The sequence below is a fragment of the Schistocerca piceifrons genome, chromosome 1 (genome assembly GCF_021461385.2).
Source record: "Schistocerca piceifrons isolate TAMUIC-IGC-003096 chromosome 1, iqSchPice1.1, whole genome shotgun sequence".
NCBI lineage: Eukaryota > Metazoa > Arthropoda > Insecta > Orthoptera > Acrididae > Schistocerca > Schistocerca piceifrons.
This window is the reverse complement of record NC_060138.1, coordinates 1,088,836,367-1,088,852,939: the sequence shown is the minus strand read 5'-3', so window position 1 is coordinate 1,088,852,939 and position 16,573 is coordinate 1,088,836,367. Positions and strand designations below refer to the sequence as shown.

Sequence of the window (16,573 nt, the reverse complement as noted above, 5' to 3'; positions counted from 1 at the left end):
TTTGAGGGAAAAGGAGAGTGTGAAAAGTGAGCAGAGGTAAGACATGCAAAGTAAGAATGAGATGGATAGATAATGGGAATCAGGGGGCAGCTGACTCTCAGCAGGATCCATATACCCTGCTGCCAACATCTGGAGCCCTGAATCATGCCTGTGTTTACCAAAGTCAGGTCTGTGACTGCATCAGAAATTACTTCTTGAATGACCCCTTTAATGGCCCAAGCTGTGACAGAATAACAGAAGCTATGGTAGTGGTTGGTCTGCAGAAGGATGTGATGGGTGAGTGTAGAAGGCAGGTCTTTCAACTCAAACGTCCTTGAGGGACTGACTTGCAGGAAGCTGGAATAGAATCAGAGGTAGCTTATTTGTAATTCCATTGTTTTCTGGAATACCAAAAAACCTGTGACTGTGTGAATCAGTCCCAGACCAGTGGTGCTCTTGTAACCATGCCTGAGAAACCTTGGCTGCATCCTTTGATTACCTCTTTCTGTGTCTTGAGATGAGAGATATCCTCCGTTAAATATTATCCTCATACTTAAAGTGGTTTTATGTCAACCTACTGAACATCGTCAGCCATCCATGCAACACTTCTGCCCTCAATCATGCATCCCACAGGTGGACAACGAAGGTTTTCCTATACACCCTCCCACCAACTACTGTGATTCAGTCACTAGCATATTCTATTATATCAGAGGAAAGGCTACATGTGAAAGCAACCAGCTGTGCTACAATAACTATCCAGTTTTTTAAGTACGTGTTACAACCAATCTTCTGCCTACCCACAAGTCTGGCCTCTTGTAGATAGTGGCTGTTGCAAACTTGACCACTTGGTTGCTTAATATGCTGCACACCACAATGCCATTGACTTTCTAAACTGTGTTTGTACTTGAACCATTTGGGTCCCCTCCACCCAGCACCAGTACCTTCTGGGCTATGCAGGTACGAAGTGACTAATATTGTGGCAAACCTTCTGACCTATATCTCTCATTGTCCCTTTTTCCACCCTGTACTCTTACTCTTTCATCTCATTATTTTATATCCCATCCCTTCTGTGTCTAGACTTTTATCCCTTTTCTCTTTCTCGCTTTTTCTCCTGTCCCCTCTCCCACTCCCCCATTCCCCTCCTACACACACACACACACACACACACACACACACACACTTACAGATGTGCACACATCACCCAATTTCTCCCTCTCCCTCTCTTTTAATGATGGTTGTCTTGTTCAGTTGTCACTCTAGACTGTCACTGAGAGTGCCCTTCTCGCCTTCCCTGTCTGGTCAAGCTATTTTCTCTCCCCACAACACTGAACCTACCTGGTCAACCACTCATAAACATTTAGTAACCATGTGGCTTCATTTATGTAGATCTGTGTTTGTGTGTATGTACTTAAACTGGTAAAAGAACTGTAGATCAAATGCTAGTGAAATAAGCTACATCTACATCTACATCCCTATCACCATGAACCACAGACCTTGCCGTTGGTGGGGAGGCTTGCGTGCCTCAGTGATACAGATGGCCGTACCGTAGGTGCAACCACAACGGAGGGGTATCTGTTGAGAGGCCAAACAAACGTGTGGCTCCTGAAGAGGGGCAGCAGCCTTTTCAGTAGTGCAGGGGTCTGCATCTCGTGGTCGTGCGGCAGCGTTCTCGCTTCCCACGCACGGGTTCCCGGGTTCGATTCCCGGCGGGGTCAGGCACTTTTCTGCCTCGTGATGGCTGGGTGTTGTGTGCTGTCCTTAGGTTAGTTAGGTTTAAGTAGTTCTAAGTTCTAGGAGACTGATGACCATAGATGTTAAGTCCCATAGTGCTCAGAGCCATAGTAGTAGTGCAGGGGCAACAGTCTGGATGATTGACTGATCTCTGGCCTTGCAACACTAACCAAAATGGCCTTGCTGTGCTGGTACTGCGAACGGCTGAAAGCAAGGGGAAACTATAGCCGTAATTTTTCCCGAGGGCATGCAGCTTTACTGTATGGTTAAATGATGATGGCGTCCTCTTGGGTAAAATATTCCAGAGGTAAAATAGTCCCCCATTTGGATCTCCGGGTGGGGACTACTCAAGAGGACGTCGTTATCAGGAGAAAGAAAACTGGCATTCTACAGATCGGAGCGTGGAATATCAGATCCCTTAATCGGGCAGGTAGGTTAGGAAATTTAAAAAGGGAAATGGATAGGTTAAAGTTAGATATAGTGGGAATTAGTGAAGTTCAGTGGCAGGAGGAACAAGACTTTTGGTGAGGTGAATACAGGATTATAAATACAAAATCAAATAGGGGTAATGCAGGAGTAGGTTTAATAATGAATAAAAAAAATAGGAGTGCGGGTAAGCTACTACCAACAGCATAGTGAATGCATTATTGTGGCCAAGATAGACACGAAGCCCATGCCTACTACAGTAGTACAAGTTTATATGCCAACTACCTCTGCAGATGATGAAGAAATTGATGAAATGTATGATGAGATAAAAGAAATTGTTCAAGTAGTGAAGGGAGATGAAAATTTAATAGTCATGGGTGCCTGGAATTCGAGAGTAGGAAAAGGGAGAGAAGGAAACATAGTGGGTGAATATGGATTTGGGGGGGGGGGGGGGGGGGGGGGAGAAATGAAAGATGAAGCCGTCTGGTAGAATTTCGCACAGAGCATAACTTAATCATAGCTAACACTTGGTTCAAGAATCATAAAAGAAGGTTGTATACATGGAAGAATCCTGGAGATACTAGAAGGTTTCAGATAGATTATATAATGGTAAGACAGAGATTTAGGAACCAGGTTTTAAATTGTAAGACATTTCCAGTGGCAGATGTGGACTCTGACCACAATATATTGGTTATGAACTGTAGATTAAAACTGAAGAAACTGCAAAAAGGTGGGAATTTAAGGAGATGGGACCAGGATAAACTGACTAAACCAGAGGTTGTCCAGAGTTTCAGGGAGAGCATAAAGGAACAATTGACAGGAATGGGGGAAAGAAATACAGTAGAAGAAGAATGGGTAGCTCTGAGGGATGAAGTAGTGAAGGCAGCAGAGGATCAAGTAGGTAAAAAGATGAGGGCTAGTAGAAATCCTTGGGTAACAGAAGAAATATTGAATTTAATTGATGAAAGGAGAAAATATAAAAATGCAGTAAATGGAGCAGGCAAAAGGGAATACAAACGTCTCAAAAATGAGATTGACAGGAAGTGCAAAATGGCTAAGCAGGGATGGCTAGAGGACAAATGTAAGGATGTAGAGGCTTATCTCACTAGGGGTAAGATAGATACTGCCTACAGGAAAATTAAAGAGATCTTTGGAGAAAAGAGAACCACTTGTATGAATATCAAGAGCTCAGGTGGAAACCCAGTTCCAAGCATCTGGTGAGCAAGATGTATGAGACAGGCGAAATACCCTCAGACTTCAAGAAGAATATAATAATTCCAATCCCAAAGAAAGCAGGTGTTGACAGATGTGAAAATTACTGAACTATCAGTTTAATAAGTCACAGCTGTAAAATACTAACGCGAATTCTTTACAGACGAATGGAAAAACTAGTAGAAGCCGACCTCGGGGAAGATCATTTTGGATTCCGTAGAAATGTTGGAACACATGATGCAATCTGACCCTACGACTTATCTTAGAAAATAGATAAAGGAAAGGCAAACCTACATTTCTAGCATTTGTGGACTTAGAGAAAGCTTTTGACAGTGTTGACTGGAATACTCTCTTTCAAATTCTAAAGGTGGCAGGGGTAAAATACAGGGAGCGAAAGGCTATTTACAATTTGTACAGAAACCAGATGGCAGCTATTAGAGTCAAGGGGCATGAAAGGGAAGCAACAGTTGGGAAGGGAGTGAGACAGGGTTGTAGCCTGTCCCCGATGTTATTCAATCTGTATATTGAGCAAGCAGTAAAGGAAACAAAAGAAAAATTCAGAGTAGGTATTAAAGTCCATGGAGAAGAAATAAAAAACGTTGAGGTTCGCCAATGAAATTGTAATTCTGTCAGAGACAGCAAAGGACTTGGAAGAGCAGTTGAACGGAATGGCCAGTGTCTTGAATGGAGGGTATAAAATGAACATCAACAAAAGCAAAACGAGGATAATGGAATGTAGTCGAATTAAGTTGGGTGATGCAGAGGGAATTAGATTAGGAAATGAGACACTTAAAGTAGTAAAGGAGTTTTGCTATTTGGGGAGCAAAATAACTGATGATGGTCACAGTAGAGAGGATATAAAATGTAGACTGGCAATGGCAAGGAAAGCATTTCTGAAGAAGAGAAATTTGTTAACATCGAGTATAGATTTAAGTGCCAGCAAGTTGTTTGCGAAAGTATTTGTATGGAGTGTAGCCATGTGTGGAAGTGAAACATGGATGATAAATAGTTTGGACAAGAAGAGAATAGAAGCTTTCGCAATGTGGTGCTACAGAAGAATGCTGAAGATTAGATGTGTAGATCACATAACTAATGAATTGAATAACAAATTGAATAGAATTGGGGAGAAGAGGAGTTTGTGGCACAACTTGACAAGAAGAAGGGACCGGTTGGTAGGACATGTTATGAGCCATCAAAGGATCAGAAATTTAGCACTGAAGGGCAGCATGGAGGGTAAAAATCGTAGAGGGAGACCAAGAGATGAATACACTAAGCAGATTCAGAAGGATGTAGGTTGCAGTAGGTACTGGGAGATGAAAAAGCTTGCACAGGATAGAGTAGCATGGAGAGCTGCATCAAACCAGTCTCAGGACTGAAGACAAAGACAACAACAACAACAACATCTACATCTACATCCATACTCCGCAAGCCACCTGACGGTGTGTGGCAGAGGGTACCTCGAGTACCTCTATTGGTTCTCCCTTCTATTCCAGTCTCGTATTGTTCATGGAAAGAAGGATTGTCGGTATGCCTCTGTGTGGGCTCTAATCTCTCTGATTTTATCCTCATGGTCTCTTCTCGAGTTATATGTAGGAGGGAGCAATATACTGCTTGACTCCTGGGTGAAGGTATGTTCTCAAAACTTCAACAAAAGCCTGTACCGAGATACTGAGACTCTCTCCTGCAGAGTCTTCCAAGTTTATCTATCATCTCTGTAATGCTTTCGCGATTACTAAATGATCCTGTAACGAAGTGTGCTGCCCTCTGTTGGATCTTCTCTATCTCTTCTATCAACCCTATCTGGTACGGATCCCACACTGCTGAGCAGTATTCAAGTAGTGGGCAAACAAGCGTACTGTAATCTACTTCCTTTGTTTTTGGATTGTGTTTCCTTAGGATTCTTCCAATGAATCTCAGTCTGGCATCTGCTTTACTGACGATCAACTTTATATGATCATTCCATTTTAAATCACTCCTAATGCATACTCCCAGATGATTTATGGAATTAACTGCTTCCAGTTGCTGACGTGCTATATTGTAGCTAAATGATAAGGGATCTTTCTTTCTATGTATTCGTAGCACATTACACTTGTCTACATTGAGATTCAATTGCCATTCCCTGCACCATGCATCAATTCATTGCAGATCCTTCTGCATTTCAGTACAATTTTCCATTGTTACAACCTCTCGATATACCACAGCATCATCCTCAAAAAGCCTCAGTGAACTTCCAATGTCATCCACAAGGTCATTTATGTATAATGTGAATAGCAACGGTCCTACGACACTCCCCTGCGGCACGCCTGAAATCACTCTTACTTCGGAAGACTTCTCTCCATTGAGAATGACATGCTGCGTTCTGTTATCTAGGAACTCTTCAATCCAATCACACAATTGGTCTGATAGTCCATATGCTCTTACTTTGTTCATTAAACAACTGTGGGGAACTGTATTGAATGCCTTGCAGAAGTCAAGAAACACGGCATCTACCTGTGAACCCGTGTCTATGGCCCTCTGAGTCTCGTGGACGAATAGCCCGAGCTGGGTTTCACCCGTTCGTCTTTTTCGAAACCCATTCTGATTCCTACAGGGTAGATTTCTAGTCTCCTGAAAAGTCATTATACTTGAACATAATACATGTTCCAAAATTCTACAACTGATAGACGTTAGAGATATAGGTCTATAGTTCTGCACATCTGTTCGATGTCCCTTCTTGAAAATTGGGATGACCTGTGCCCTTTTCCAATCCTTTGGAACACTACGCTCTTCTAGAGACCTATGGTACACCACTGCAAGAAGGGGGCCAAGTTCCTTCACGTACTCCGTGTAAAATCGTACTGGTATCCCATCAGGTCCAGTGGCCTTTCCTCTTTTGAGCGATTTTAATTGTTTCTCTATCCCTCTGTCGTCTATTTTGATATCTACCATTTTGCCATCTGTGCGACAATCTAGAGAAGGAACTACAGTGCACTCTTCCTCTGTGAAACAGCTTTTGGAAAAGACGTTTAGTATTTCGGCCTTCAGTCTGTCATCCTCTGTTTCAGTACCATTTTGGTCACAGAGTGTCTGGACATTTTGTTTTGATCCACCTACCGCTTTGACATAAGACCAAAATTTCTTAGAATTTTCTGCCAAGTCAGTACATAGAACTTTACTTTCGAATTCATTGAACGACTCTCGCATAGCCCTCCTCATACTACATTTCGCTACGCGTAATTTTTGTTTGTCTGTAAGGCTTTGGCTATGTTTATGTTTGCTGTGAAGTTCCCTTTGCTTCCACAGCAGTTTTCTAACTCCGTTGTTGTACCACAGTGGCTCTTTTCCATCTCTTACAATGTTGCTTGGCACATACTCATCTAACACATATTGTATGATGGTTTTGAACTTTGTCCACTGATCCTCAACACTATCTGTACTTGAGACGAAACTTTTGTGTTGAGCCATCAGGTACTCTGAAATCTCCTTTTTGTCTCTTTTGCTAAACAGAAAAATCTTCCTACCTTTTTTAGTATTTCTATTTATGGCTGAAATCATCGATTCAGTAACCGCTTTATGACCTCTGATTCCCTGTTTTGCGTTAACTGTTTCAAATAGTTCAGGTCTGTTTGTTACCAGAAGGTCTAATATGTTATCACCATGAGTCGGTTCTCTGTTTAATGGCTCAAGGTAGTTTTCAGATAAAGCACTTTAAAAAATTTCACTGGATTTTTTATCCCTGCACCCGTTATGAATGTTTGAGTCTCCCAGTCTATATCCGGCAAATTAAAATCTCCACCCAGAACTATAACATGGTGGGGAAATCTACTCAAAATATTTTCCAAATTATCCTTCAGGTGCTCAGCCACAACAGCTGCTGAGCCAGGGGGCCTATAGAGACACCCAATTACCATGTCTGAGCCTGCTTTAACCGTGACCTTCACCCAAATTATTTCACATTTCGGATCTCCGTCAATTTCCTTCGATACTATTGCACTTATTATCGTTATAAACACGCCTCCCCCTTCACTGTCCAGCCTGTCTCTGTGGCATACATTCCAGTCTGTGTTTAGAATTTCATTACTGTTTACATCTGGTTTCAGCCAACTTTCTGTCCCTTGTACTATGTGGGCATTGTGACCGTTTATTAATGAGAGCAGTTCTGGGACCTTTCTATAGACGCTCCTGCAGTTTATTATTAGCAGATTAATATTGTTATTCCCTGTTGCATTTTGCCTACTCCTACCTTGCTGCATGAGAGTGGTTTGCTGACCACACGCCCCTCCTATCCGCGTCCTCAACTGAGGATGACACAGCGGTCGGATGGTCCCAATGGGCCACTTGTGGCCTGAAGACGGAGTGCTACCTTGCTGCGTCTCAGGAGGCGTCTTGTCGGGCCTAGGGAGAGAATTCTCTAACCTAAAAAAGCCACATGTGCACTCCACACATACTCCACTACCCTTGTAGCCGCTTCCCGTGTGTAGTGCACGCCTGACCTATTCAGGGGGACCCTACATTTCTCCATTCAATAGCGGAGGTCGAGAAATTTGCACCCTAGATCTCCGCAGAATCGTCTGAGCCTCTGGTTTAAACCTTTCACTTGGCTCCAAACCAGAGGACCGCGATCGGTTCTGGGAATGATACTACAAATAGTTAGCTCAGATTCTACCCTGCGAGCGAGGCTTTCCACCTTCAGCAACTCCACCAACTGCCTGTATGAACTGAGGATGACCTCTGAACCCAGACGGCAGGAGTCATTGGTGCCGACATGAGCAACAATTTGCAGTCGGGTGTACCCAGTGCTCTCTATCGCCGCCGGCAGGGCCTCCTCCACATCTTGGATGAGACCCCCCGGCAAGCAGACAGACTGAACATTGGCCTTCTTCCCTGACCTTTCCGCTATTTCCCTAAGGGGCTCCATCACCTGCCTAACGGAGCTCCCAATCACTAATAAACCCCTCCCCCTACACTATTATGAGTTTATGTGTGCCATGCATTAATTAAATATGGATGACTGATTGCTTATTCTTATGTTGTATTCATATTGGGTCTCCAGCCAGAACATCTCATCATCTGGACACAATATGTCGGTAGTCCACCTGGCCACCATCTTCAGGGGAGTAGGCCATCACACTATCTCAACAGATGTGAAATCAAACACGCCGCAGTGGCTCCTTTATACATCGACCATGGGTCCACCACACATGCACAAAAATTGCTGCCTTCTAGCAACAGGCACAATAGTGCACCAGTGGTTAAAGCTCGTGAAAACGATAAATCAATATCAAACACTATTGACAGTTTTTGAAGACTGAGACAATGAGCATTGTTTCTTAATGTCAAACAGAACAGGGTTCTGACTCTTACTTAAACGATACTCCTTATCTTTGTTTATAATATTGTCAGATAGCCAGATTTCAGTGGCTTCTTTCACTACACAGTCCCAATGCTGCGACACAGGGGCAACCACTTGTGTCTCATCGTACAACATTTTATGTCCTTCCGTAAGACAATGTTCCACCACTGCAGATTTTTCTGGCTGAAATAAATGTGTGTGGTGATGATGCTCCATGCAATGATCCTGGAGCATACGAATTGTTTGTCTAATATGGACTTTCCCGCAATGGCAGGGAATCTTGTGGACTCCGGGCTTTCTCAAACCTAATCATCCTTGACTGAGCCTAACAGGGCTCTGGTCTTAGCTGGTAGACAGAATAAACTTTTAATATTAAATTTATTTAAAACTCTATATATTTTTGAAGATATACTCCCCACAAAAAAAGGTAGGGGGTCCATTATCGCCCATAGTCACCAGTTTGTTTACAGAAGATTTTGATGACATGGTGCTGAAGATTTCATTCTTAAAACCAACTTGCTTCTGGAGATACATCAATGATACATTTGTAGTATGGCCACATGTGAGGGATTCTCTACATTGTTTCTTAGATCATTTTAATAGCCTGCATCCCAATATTAAGTCCACAATGGAAGTTGAAAAGGATGGAACGCTTCCATTTTTAGATGTCTTGGCCTATGGGAGGAATGATGGGACATCAGGACATAGTGTTTATCATAAGCCCATGTATATGGACTAATGTCTTCATGCATCAAGTTTTCATCCACCGTACTAATGCAGCGGGGTCCTATGTACATTGGTAAAAAGAACTTACACCATCTCAGATGCAGATAGTTTGACACAAGAACTGGACTGTCTAAAAGCTGTGATCAAGCAGAATGGTTACACTGACAATCAGATCCATCATGCTCTAAGATTTTACCTTTTCAGGAACCAATGGAAGATACAAGCAAATTGGTGGCTTTCCTACCTTTTGTGGAGAGCATATGTTGAAAAATAGGTAGAATTTTAAAGAAATTTAATGTTAAAAGTGTATTCCATCCGCTAGCTAAGACCAGAGCCCTGTTAGGCTCAGTCAAGGCTGATTTCGGTTTCACAAAGCCCAGAGTCTACAAGATTCCCTGCCATTGCAGGAAAGTCTATATTGGACAAACAATTTGTACAGTTCAGGATGGTTGCGTGGAGCATCATCACCATACGTGCTTATTTCAGCCAAAAAAATCTGCAGTGGTGGAACATTGTCTTACAGAAGGACATAAAATATTGTACTATGAGACACAAGTGGTTGCCCCTGCATCACGGTATTGTAACTGTGTAGTGAAAGAAGCCATTGAAATATGGCTATCTGACAATGTTATAAACAGAGATAAGGGGTATCCTTTAAGTAAGAGTTGGAACCCTGTTCTGTTTGACATTAAGAAACAATGGTCCTTGTCTTGGTCTTCAAAAACTGTCAGTAGTGTTTGATATTAATTTATCATTCCAGTGAGCTTTCACCACAGGTGTGCTGTTGCGTTTGTTGCTAGAGCGCAGGTATTTTTGTGCATGCGTGATGGACCCACAGTCAGTGTATAAAGGAGCTGCTGTGGCATGTTTGATTTCTGTTCCAGTGAGATGGTGTGATGGCCTACTCGCCTGAAGATGGGGCCAAGTGGACCAATGAAATATTGTGTCCCGATGACGAGATGTTCCAGCTGGAGATCCAAAATGAATTCAAAGAATTATTACACTGGAAAAATTCATGGAGCCACATGCTTATTCTTATGTTTATTTTTATACTCTATATTTGCATCTATATTACACAAGCCACCTTATGATATGTGTTTGGGGGGGGAGGGGGTACATTTTATACCACTTTCACTTTCCCTATTTCTTTGTTCCAATCACAGATGGTGTGTGGGAAGACTGATTGCTGGTAAGCCTCTGTGTGGACTTGAATCTCTGTAATTGTTTACCAACTTTCAGTTCCTAATTTTCTAAACCATCCCCCCCAGCATCACATTCCCTAATTCAATCACACATCTTTATTCTTGTTTTATTTATGTCTCTTTTTATAACCTCCTTTCAAGACAACTACTCATTCAATTCAATTCACCTTATATTTGCCGTTTCTGACAAAATTCTTGTTACATCAGCAAACAGTGAAGTTTTTATTTCATCTCCCATAATATGTATTCATTTTTTCAAATTTCTCTTTTGTCTTCTTTACTGCATTGTGAATTCAACTAACTGAATAACAAAACTGTCTCACTCCTTTCTCAATTAATGCCGGCCTTCCAGGTCATGTGACTCTTAGAATTGCAATCTGTTTTCTGTACAAGATTCAGACAACCTTTTGTTGCTCTTATGGGATACAGGAATACGGATAACTGTATACACAACAAACTGTTCCCATAAATGTTTATACATACATATATTTCAGCACAAAGAAAGATACACATGTACACTGTACAAGGTACAAAGGCTGACTGAAACATTAACATGGCAGCTTATCAGAGCAGTTAGAGTCCAAAGATTATGCTCATGCTTTATGTAGTTGATGTGACCTATTGACACCACACAGAGCACCCCCCCCCCTCCTCCCCACCCACCACACGCAGTACGGAGTACAGCCTGTGAGGCCTGAGGAGAGGTCGTGTGGGCGTCGGTGTCGAAGTGAGTAGTGCGAGGTGGCAGGCGCACAACTGGAAGCTCCATCTCAGTCAGGGTGGCGTACAAAGGCGCGGTGATGGGCTGCAGGTCCACATCATAATCAGACAGCCAGCAGGGTTGGATGATGCATTGGCCGGCCTGGGAGTAGAGGTGTGGGGAGGGGTGCAGCATGCGAGCATGCCTGCCCCTAATGCAGATCGAGCTGTCTAAGAGATGAAAGCACGAACTCTTGATGGATTGCACACTTGGGGGAGGGACAGGCTATGCACTATCTTGACGTCTAGTTCCTTGTTGAGTGTCGAGTCTGCAATGTCTGTAAGGAGCAAGAGCACACTGTTGTCGAAAACGACAATCGACACGTTGTTGATGCGATTAGGTGGTACATTGCAGCACAAGTTGAAAGTCGGGGGCAAGTATCTCCAGTAGATGAAACGTCATCAAAACCTGTGCATGGGGTTGATGATGACAAGCTTGGGAAACCCATGAACTGCGGTGACGAATCATCAGAAGGAGAAGGCCCTACCATGGGATGAGCTAACTCATTATCGGGCTTGGCAATGGAAAAAGTTTCCGGTGGGGAATGACTGGCAGGCGGGTGTAGCCGTGCATGTCTAAAGTGGGTGCACATTCTACTAATAAAGTCTGGGAAGGTGGGGAAATCCTCGGGTGGTTGAGGCAGGATAAGTTCCCCAGGTAAAACCTGGTTCTCCCTGAAAACGAATTTAGAGATGGTTCCATGTAAGTCAGGTGTAAAGGTCGAATGGAGACCGAGTAACACCCAAGGAAGTGCCTCAGACCAGAGGCAATCATGGCACCTGAGTGCTGTTTTAAGGCTGCAGTGTCATCGTTCCACTAAACGGTTGCCTTGCGGGTGGTAGGCTGTCTGCAAACTTTTTTAATACCGCAAAGGTTACATAGAACCGTGAAAAGTGCAGACTGGACTTGTCGACCCTGGTCGGTGGGGATGGTAGATGGGCAACTGAACCTAGCGTTCCACGATGAGACGAATCCCTTGGCAACGGTTTCTGCTGTGATGTTGGGTAAAGGAACAGCTTCCACCCAATGAGACGTAGTCAATTTTGAAGAGTGTATATCTGTGGGCCTCTGACAGTGGCAGAGGGTCGATAAGGTCGATATGTACATGACAAAAACGTCCTTGCAGAATGTCAAACTTGCCAAGGGGGGGAGAGGTGTGGCGTCCGATTTTGTTGCATTGGCAGGAAATGCAGCTGCATGCCCAGGTTTGACAGTCCTGCTTAACATTTTTCCAAACAAAATGCTCAGTGACGAGGCATGTGTTGGTGCAGATGCCAGGGTGGGCGATATTATGTAAGGTGTCGAAGGCTTGTCAGTGGGAGGGAGCAATGGCCACAGAGTGCAGGTAGATGAGTCACACCACACTTCATCCGAAACGCCAGGGAACTTGGCTTTGGTAAACACAAGCAATGTCGGAGGATACGTGAGGAGAGCTTGAGATTTCTCATCAGAGGCCAGGAGAGTGGTGAGGTCAGATAAATCGATGATGTATGAGACAGTACTGATCCGCAAAAAGAAATCAGCGGGGATGTTTTCTGTGCCTTTGATGTAGCGTGCGTCCGTAGTAAATTGAGAGACCAGGCCAAAGTGTTGGAAACGCCAAGGGGGTGGGTCCTCAGGAGGGTTGTAGAAGGCATCTGCCAATGGTTTATGGTCAGTGAGGATGAAGAAAGAATGGCCCTCAATGTCAGGGTGAAAGTGTTTGACGGCTTTATAAACTGCCAGAAGTTCTCTATCAAAAGGGGAATATTTCTTCTGTGCTGTAGACAGTTTTGTGGAGAAGAAATGAAGGGGTGAAACTGGGCCACACACAACTTAATGGGGTTGAGGCATCTAACCTTGTGCCTAATAGGAGGGCCGGCAGTAGTAATTATCTTGTGTGTCATTCCATCAGTGACGGAAGAGACTGAGAACTGCACACGAGGCTGAGTAATGTCCTGACATGAAGTTTTGGGACGAGTGGGGTGCAATGAGACATAGCCGTTAGCACGAGTGGGAAAAGGCAGCGTGAAAGTCACATGCCTATAACGTGAGTGCAGTGTGCGCTTGTTTGGAGAGGTTGGCTGCGCGTAGCAAGGAGCAAATCAGGGCACGCAGCGACTGTCTGTTGTTAGCTTTGCGTTGGGTAACTGGTGCGGGCGAGAGAGGTATTGGCGTCATGCGGGGAACAGCGATGGCTGCCGAATCACGTGGTTGGTGCATAAGAGAGGGGGAATGTTTACCAACATGCGGGGCAGCTGCTTGCATGGTGGGCATGCTCGCATTGCGCACCAACTGTCATTAGAAGAACTGTTTGAAACACACTGCACTGCACGTAGCGGGCATGTTGCAGGTGCAGAGATCACTGAAAGCAAATCATCACATGCAATGAATGTTTTTGAACTAACCTGATGAGTGTCCATGCTGGTGTCTGCTGACGAAGGTCAATCAGGTGAAGGAACTGTGTATTGCAGTTGCAGCAGCAAGGTACAAGCTGCGGTGAGCTCGTCGAAAGTGTGAGCAATGCATTGTTTCAACTCATTGTTTTGCCGAAGGAGTTGTGCCACTGTGTCATACTGTGACAGTAAATTAGTGACACAGGTCACAATTTTGTCTGCGTGGGTGGAGCACTCGTGAACCAAATCACATGTCGCGACAGAAACGGAATGATGAGCATAAATGCCTGAGCAAGGTATCTGAGTGTCAGAAGGGTGGTGTAGCACTGAACCTTTGACTATGTTCGGGGAGAGTTAGTAATGGGACAAGAAATCTATACCGGGAATTGGTTCGTGAATGTCAGTGATGTAAAAAGTCTATGGGAAATGTAGAGAAGGAGATAAGATGCACCATAACTTCAGCAGAGCCGACAGTTTGTAATGTTGCTTCGTTGGCAGCGCGTAGAAGCAACTTCGTTGGTGAAAAAACAGGAGGAGCCAACAATGTAGGTACGATGGATGTGTCAGCACCTGTGTCGACTAGGAAAACAAGTTGGGACGAAATGCCAGTCAAACATAAACGACCGCTCAGCCAAGAGGACGAGTGGACGGAGTGCAATGTTTGAGTATGCTTGTGAAGTTCCCCACAGGACTTGACGTCTTTTAGATCCTGAGGTCAGCGTTTGGATGCTGGCAAGGTAATCTGCAGTTCTTGGCCTCATCCCCGAAAATCTTGTGGCACCAACAGTATGGATTAGCTGGATGTGGAGGTGACGGTGATTGTGACAGTGGAGAAGGTTTCTCCTCGTTGTCTGTTCCAGAATGTAAACCGAGACGTATGGTGCATGTGCAATTCTTGAGTGCTTGGAAAGAAGAGAGAGCAAACGAGTATTGGCCGGTGGTGTAGATGGTGTGGAGGTGGAACGAGCCCTGCCTCTGCCTGCAGATGGCCGGTAAACAGGCGGTGTAGTGCCAACCAGTGGTGAGAGGTGTGCTGGATGCTTTTGCCGCAGTAGTGCAAACAGCTGATTTGTGATGCGAAGGCGAGAGCCTATAGACTCGAAGGAGTGTGGTAGCAGGTGTATATGCAGGTCGATAGGTAACTTGGCAGACCATACCACGCACAGTGTAACGTCCGGCATCATTTGTTCACTCACAAGTAGCCGAAGGCAGCGCCAGAATAGTGACAGGGTGTGGTCCCCCAGGTATTCCTTGTACAGAATCTTGATTATTAATTCCTGTGGCGAGTGGGCAAGTCGGTCCAATATTGTCTTCTTGGCAAACTTGTATTTTGGCGGCGGCAGTGGCGAAAGGAGGAGGTCACAAATTAAATCTGAGTGGTCATGGAGATGCATGACGGGACATAGAAATTTAGTTTTCATCGGTAACCTGATGTAACTCAAAAAAGTGCTCCACAAGTCCAAACCATGAAACGAGGTTGTCCTCTTATAAAGGAGGTAACTTCGGCAGACAGCCGGGGGGAGGGGGGGGGGCTGTTGTCCCCTGTCCCATGGTATGATAGGCTGCCCTGTAACCCGCCACTACTGGCGTGGGCATGTTACTAGCAAACATGTCCTGAACAATGGCCGGTTGCAATGTTGCTGATGAGACACATAAGCATGACGCGGCACGCATAAGTACGATGCAGCAGGCACGGTCGGTACCTTGGGAATGAACAGATGAGCAGCGTGTGAGGTAAGCCCGTAAACTGGACCGGAGGTTAAAGGCACAGTACATAAATTGTCCAACCTCGGAAATGACATGGAAGGCCTCCGTGGCAGGCGCAGATGGTACTGTGGAAGGAGCAAGCGGCTGTATGGTCAGAATCGGGGCCCTTGTGAGTGAGGGGGGGTAGGGTGGGGAGGTTTGCTACATGGTACGTCAACAGTGAGAGTTTTCTGTGCACATCGGAAATGCAACCTGTGTGGTAGGATCATAAGTCACTGGTGAAACCTGCTGGCAGTCACATTGTCATGGTACATCGTTCCTGGATGGCGAAGCCGTGTTGGGTGTGCTCGAACCCACATGGTCAAGAAACTGGACGAGAGATCTGGTGGTTGAGTCAGGCGAACTTGATGTATAAAAATGTCCATTATTAAATTGTGAGGAAGGCATAACTGGCGTAGCTTGACAGCAGTTGACCGTGTGTGCGTTTTGCACGAACAGTGGCGTTGCACACGGCACTACTGTATCCAACTTTGTGGCGTGTAGAGGATCAAAGCACGTGTGCAACTTTGGGTCCCTTTGAACACTACATGAGTGATCAAACATTACACAATTCTGGAAATCGTCCACATCACCTTTCACATGTTGGTGTGTACAGTCCAGTGGCACAAAACCTGAGTCCATTGTTTGAGGTAATGGCGTAACACTCGGCCATTGTAGAGCAGCAAAGTTTGAGGTAACTTTGTTGGAGATTGCGAATTACTGTCCATTAGCAGTGAAACAACCATTGGCAGGGGATTGGAGAGGCCTGGTAGTAGTACCTGAGCCTCCAAATCCTCATATAAAACGTTGGGTGAGGCAGTCATGGCATCAACATAAAACCTGTTGATTCCACACAGCCAGAGCAGAAGTCGCAGAAGATGTGGAAACTTCGGGATCACCAATATGGGAAATGGGAATACGTATAACTGTATACGCAACAAACTGTTCCCATAAATGTTTATACTTACATACATTTCAGCACAAATGAATTTCAAAGACTCTATTTAGTTCAATATTGTCAAAAGCTTTTTTCTAAAATTACAAATGCTATGAGTCTGAGTTTGCCTTTCTTCAACCTTTGTTT

At 44.5% G+C, this 16,573-nt stretch overlaps 1 protein-coding gene across 1 annotated transcript in view; it reads left to right on the top strand.

Moving 5' to 3' along the window:
* LOC124777829 (serine/threonine-protein phosphatase 6 regulatory ankyrin repeat subunit C-like) overlaps positions 1-16,573 on the top strand; it is a 384,246-nt gene that overhangs the window by 260,830 nt on the left and 106,843 nt on the right. The window lies entirely within an intron of this gene.